Source organism: Piliocolobus tephrosceles, chromosome 7 (assembly GCF_002776525.5).
Source record: "Piliocolobus tephrosceles isolate RC106 chromosome 7, ASM277652v3, whole genome shotgun sequence".
Lineage (NCBI taxonomy): Eukaryota > Metazoa > Chordata > Mammalia > Primates > Cercopithecidae > Piliocolobus > Piliocolobus tephrosceles.
Window position 1 is genome coordinate 28427468 of NC_045440.1, and position 6529 is coordinate 28433996.

At 43.1% G+C, this 6529-nt stretch overlaps 1 pseudogene; it reads left to right on the forward strand.

Annotated features, from left to right (window-relative positions):
- The first annotated feature begins 967 nt into the window (after window positions 1–967).
- LOC111544158 lies at window positions 968–5182 on the forward strand (annotated as a pseudogene).
- The last annotated feature ends 1347 nt before the right edge of the window (window positions 5183–6529 follow it).

Genomic DNA, 6529 nt, shown 5'->3' on the forward strand with positions numbered 1-6529 from the left:
CATTTTTTTTTTTTTTTTGAGACAGAGTCTCACTCTGTCGCCCAGGCTGGAGTGCAGTGGCCGGATCTCAGCTCACTGCAAGCTCCGCCTCCCGGGTTCACACCATTCTCCTGCCTCAGCCTCCTGAGCAGCTGGGACTACAGGCGCCCGCCACCTCACCTGGCTAGTTTTTTGTATTTTTTAGTAGAGACGGGGTTTCACTGTGTTAGCCAGGATGGTCTCGATCTCCTGACCTCGTGATCCGCCCGTCTCGGCCTCCCAAAGTGCTGGGATTACAGGCTTGAGCCGCCGCGCCCAGCAATCATTCCATTTTTATGTAATGCCTCCCTAGGCACAATGCCTGAGACTACAGACTGGGACAGACCATGGAAATAAGCAAAGGGTGAAAAACACATTTCCTGATGCCTCCAACCTACCAGCCTAAGGAAGTCTTATTAGACACAGTGGTTCTCAGTCTCATCAGCCCCAACTCCCCTAAATGTATAAATATACTTTTTTAGTATACAAATGTGATAAATACACTGTGTTTATTAATCATCAGTGATATATAAATTTTATTTCATTTTTTATTGCCAAGTCCAGCCTGGGCAACATAGTAAGACCCTCATCTCTCTAAAAAAAAAATGCTTGAACAAGGGATCTCTCTGTATTTGTTTTTACAGCTGTATATGAATCTACAATTATCTCCAGAAAAATCTGAATTAAAAATGAGATGTGGCCGGGTGTGGCAGCTCACATTTTGGGAGGCTGAGGCAGGTGGATCACCTGAGGTGAGGAGTTCGAGACCAGCCTATCAACATGGTGAAACCCCATTCCTACTAAAAATGCAAAAAATTACCTGGGCGTGGTGGCGGGCGCCTGTAATCCCAGCTACTCAGGAGGCTGAGCCAGGAGAATCACTTGAACCCGGGAGGTGGAAGTTGCAGTGAGCCAAGATAGCGACAGTGCACTCCAGTCTGGGCAACAAGAGTGAAGCTCCATCTCAGAAAAAGAAAAAAGAAAAAAAGATGTAGCTCATGGAACGTGCCTGCAGCTCTTGGGGTTCCTGTGTCTTTTTTCGCTGTCCGAGCTGGACCTACACACCAGCAACCATGTCTAAGGGACCTACAGTTGGTACTGATCTTGGCACCACCTACTCTTGTGTGGGTGTTTTCCAACACGGAAAAGTAGAGACAATTGCCAATGATCAGGGAAGCCAAACTACTCCAAGCTATGTTGCCTTTACAGACACCAAATGATTGGTTGGTGATGCCACAAAGAATCAAGTTGCAGTGAACCCCACCAACACAGTTTTCAGTGCCAAATATCTGATTGGATGCAGATCTCATGATGCTGTTGTCCAGTGTGATGTAAAGCATTGGCCCTTTGTGGTGGTGAGTGATGCTGGCACGCCCAAGGTCCAAGGAGAATACAGGGGAGAGACGAAAAGCTTCTGCCCAGAGATGTCCTCTATGGTTCTAACAAAGATGAAGGACATTGCAGAAGCTGATCTTGGGAAAACAGTTACCAATGCTGTGGTCACACTGCCAGCTGACTTTAACAATTCTCAGCATCAGGCTACCAAAGATGCTGGAACTATTGAGACCAGCAATCGACGAGACAACTGCAGGTGCTATTGCTTATAGCTTAGACAGAAAAAGGTTGGAGCTGAAATAATTATGCTGATCTTTGACCTGGGAGGTGGCACTTTTGATGTGTCCATCCTCACTATTGAGAATGGGATCTTTGAAGTCAAATCTACAGCTGGAATGCCAGGCACAGTGGCTCATGCCTATAATCCTGGCACTTTGGGAGGCCGAGGTGGGCAGATCACTTGAGGTCAGAAGTTCAAGACCAGCCTGGCCAAAGTGGTGAAACACCATCTCTACTAAAATACAAAAATTAGCCAGGTGTAGTGGTGTGCACTTGTAATCCCAGCTACTTGGTAGGCTGAGACAGGAGAATCATTTGAACCCAGGAGGCGGAGTTTGCAGTGAGCCAAGGTCATGCCACTGCACTCCGGCCTGGGCAACAGAGCAAGACTCCATCTCAGAAAAAAAAAAATTTACACCTGGAGAACTCACTTGGGTGGAGAAGACTTTGACAACCTAATAACCATCTTATTACTGAGTTCAAGGGCAAGCATAAGAAGGATGTCAGTGAGGCTGGGCGTCGTGGCTCCCACCTGTAATCCCAGCACTTTGGGAGGCCAAGGCGGGCAGATCACGAGGTCAGGGGTTTGAGATCAGCCTGACCAACATGGTGAAACTCCATCTCTACTAAAAATACAAAAATTAGCTGGGTGTGGTGGCATGCGCCTGTAGTCCCAGCTACTCGGGAAGCTGAGGCAAGAAAATCGCTTGAACCCGGGAGGTGGAGCTTGCAGTGAACCAAGATCACACCACTGTACTCCAGGCTGGGCAACAGAGCAAGACTCTGTCTCAAAAAAAAAAAAAAAAAATTAAAATTAAATTAAAAAAAAAAAAAAAAAATAAATAAATAAGGATGTCAGTGAGAACAAAAGAGCTATCTCACACTTTCATATGATTTGTGAATGTGTTAAGTATAACTCTCTTTTCCAGCACCCAGGCCAGTATGGAGATTGATTCTGTCTATGAAGCAATCGACTTCTATACCTCCATTACCAATGCCTGATTTGAAGAACTGACCTGAAGGACTGACTTGTTCCATGGCACCGTGGACCCCATAGAGAAAGCCCTTTGAGACACCAAACTCAACAAGTCACAGATTCATGATATTGTACTGGTTGGTGGTTCTACTCATATCCCTAACCTTCAGAAGCTTCTCCAAGACTTCTTCAATGGAAAAGAACTGAATAGGAGCATCAACCCTGATGAAGCTGTTGCTTATGGCACAGCTGTCCAGGCAGCCCCCGTACCTGGAGATAAGTCTGAAAATGTTCCAGATTTGCTTCTGTTGGATGTCACTCCTCTTTCCCTTGGTATTGAAACTGCTGACAGAGTCACAACTGTCCTCATTAAGTGTAATGTTACCATTTTTACCAAGCAGACACAGAATTTCACTGCTTACAACCAGCCTGGTGTGCTTATTCAGGTTTATAAAGATGAGCATCCCATGACCAAGGATTACAACCTGTTTGGCAAGTTTTGGGGCTTTTAAATTTTTTTTTTAATGAAGAAAAGATGTTTATTTTGGCTCATGGTTCTGCAGGCTGTACAGGAAGCGTGGGGCAAACATCTTGTTTATGGCATGAGCCTTAAGGAGCTTACAATCACGGTGGAAGTTGAAGGGGAGCAGTGTATCACATGGCCAGAGAGTGAAGAGGAGGATCCCAGACTCTTTTAAACAACCAGATCTCACATCAACTAACTGAGCAAGAACTCACTCATCGCCAAGGGAATGGTGCTAAGTCATTCATGAGAGATCCACCCTCATGACCAAATCACCTCCCACCAGGTCCCAGCTTCACCTCTGGGAATCAAATTTCAACATGATGTTTGGAGATAGAAAACATCCAGACCACATCACAAGGTCTCTAGATGGGTTTTCTTACTGGAAATTTCCATTTCTAAGCGTGATATGTAAAAGAAACATAAAGGGAAGAATTTTGAGATGCATTTTCATCTTATTTTATCACAAATTTATTGAGATATTAGTAAATACAATAAACATCATTCTTTTAAAGTATACAATTTGACATGTTTTGGTATATATGCAGTGATACACAACTATCACTGTTTTCTAATATTATAATAGTTTGGCTGGGCGTGGTGGCTCATACCTGTAATCCCAGCACTTTGGGAGGCTAAGGCAGGCAGATCACTTCAGATCAGGAGTTCAAGACCAGGCTGGTCATCATGGTGAAACCCTGTGTCTACCAAAAATATGAAAATCAGCCAGGCATGGTGGTGGGCACCTGTAGTCCCAGCTACTCGGGAGGCTGAGGCAGGAGAATTGCTTGAACATGGGAGGTTTCAGTAAGCCGAGATCGTGCCACTGCACTCCAGCCTAGGCAACAAGAGCAAACCTCTGTCTCAAAAACAAACAAACAACAACCGCAAAAATATTATAATAGTTTGATCAGCCTGAAAAGAAATCCCATATCCACTAGCCGTCATTCTCCATTCACCTATTCCTCCCTCTAGAAAACATCAGTCTACTTTCTGTCTCTATGGATTGGCAAGTTTGAACTCACAGGCCTACTTCCTGCACTCCACTGTTCCTCAGATCGAAGTCACTTTTGACACTGATGCCAATGGCATCCTCAATGTCTCTGCTGTGGACAAGAGTACAGAAAAAGAGAACAAGATTACTGTCACTAATGACAAGAGCCATTTGGACAAGGAAGATATTGAGTTGTGGTCCAGGAAGCTGAGAAGTGCAAAGCTGAAGATAAGAAGCAGAGGGACAAGGTGCCATCCAAGAATTCACTTGAGTCCCATGCATTCAACATGAAAGCACTGTTGAAGCATCGTTACTCTTCGAGGCAAGATTAACGATGCAAACAAACAGAAGATTCTTGACAAGTGTAATGACATTATCAACAGAATCAGACTGCAGTGAAGGAAGAATTTGAACATCAGCAGAAAGAACTGGAGACAGTCTGCAACCCCATCATTACTAAGCTGTACCAGAGTGCAAGAGGCACACCAGGAGGAATGCCTGCGGGATTCCCTGGTGGAGGAGCTCCTCCCTCTGTCGGTGCTTCCTCAGGGCCCACCATTGAAGAGATTAATTACGCCAACCCAAGAAAAGATGCAGCATCATTCCACACAGTGAAAACATGGAAGGACTTAAATTTGTAGCAAATTCCATGGCAGCTTTAAAGTTCAGCTGCTATAGTAAATTACTGGGCATTCTCAATACTTACATATGGAACACATGCACAAGGGAAGGAAATAACATTGCACTTTATAAGCACTGTATTGTAAGTGGAAAACGCAATGTCTTAAATAAAACTGTGTTTAAGATAGGAAAAAATGAGATGCAGGTAAATGTTATGTTACCTGTATTTTACCCTAATTTTTTAAAAAATGAGATGCAATTCACACCCATCAGATTGGCAGACATGGAGAAGTTTAATAATACTCAACTTGGCAGGAATGGAGAAAAGGGAAATTCTTAAACATTTGAGGAGCATAAATGAGTAAATTACTATGGAGAACAACTCAGAATTACCTAGTAAGATTGGAAATGCAAATGTTCTATGAGCCAGAAATTCCAGTTCTAATAAACTATTGTGAAACACTCCCACATAGGAACAAGGATATTTGTATGAGACATTCTTTGGAATATTGTTAGTGATGGTGCAAAATAGAAAACGAAGTGTTCATCAGTGTTTCCTTTTATTTAAAAATGTTTAATTTAAAATTTGTTAAATTAAAAATATTTCCTGTTATTAAAAAAAGCAAGTAGTGTGTGTAAATATCGATGTGGAACAGGAAATGTGAATGGCAATGTCTAATTTGATTCCATGGTTTGAGGAACTGTGCATTGCCCAACAGGCACACATACCATTAGTAAGTAATTGTGGTTGTTTAAGAATACAATTACAATTTTATTTTTCGTATTTAAAAAGCCACATTTCCATGGTGCCTGCCAAAACTTAACAGATAACGTACTAGGTCATTAACACGTCCTTGTCTATTTGAAAACTTCCAGACAAACAGGCAGCTGAGCCTTGGAGCTTTGGCAATGGGAATTATTGCTTGGCTAGTAACAAACAGTGTTCTCAGGACTCAAAGATACTAAGGAGGGCACAGCCTTGAGGACCCAAGGGTGATTGTTGGAAAATACAAATGCAACATTCAAGACACAGGAAGTTAAGAAGTGATTCACGTGAACCAAGACCGCACCATTGCACTCTAGCCTGGGCGACAAGAGTGAAACTCCATCTCAAAAAAAAAAAAAAAAAAGAAGGTGATGCAAGACACTGACGTGTCTATGGAACCCAGAATAGAATCCATCTATGGGGCAATGTAGTAGCCGTCCCCTAGTAATCCCAGCCTCCTGGGATTCATGCCCTTGTGTAGTCCCCTCCCACAGTGAATCAGAGTTGGCTCTATGTGGCCAATAAAATACGGTAGAAATGATGGCATGTGGCTTTGAAGGCTAGATCATAAATGGTATTGCCAATTCCACCTTGGTATCTGGGATTATTTGCTCTGTGGGAATCCCTCCACCATATTGTCAGGACACTCAGAGAAACCCAGGGAGAGCCCCATGGAGAAAGGATCTGAGGCCCCCAACCACCAGCCAGCACCAACTTGCCAGCCATGTGAACCACAGTGAAAGTGAATCCTCCAGCCCCAGTGAAGCCTGCAGATAACTGCAGTCCCAGCCGACATAGGACTCCAACCTGATGAACAACTCTGAGCCAGAACCACCAACTCAGCTGCTTTTGAATTCCTGACCAATAGAAACTGTGAGATAATAAGTAAGTAATATTACTTTGAAAAAATTTCTTGAGCTATACACTGAAGATTTGGGTACTTCAGCATATATGTTATACTTCTATAAAAATTATAAAATTTAATAATTATTTAATGCAGAAAATAAATGTAATGTC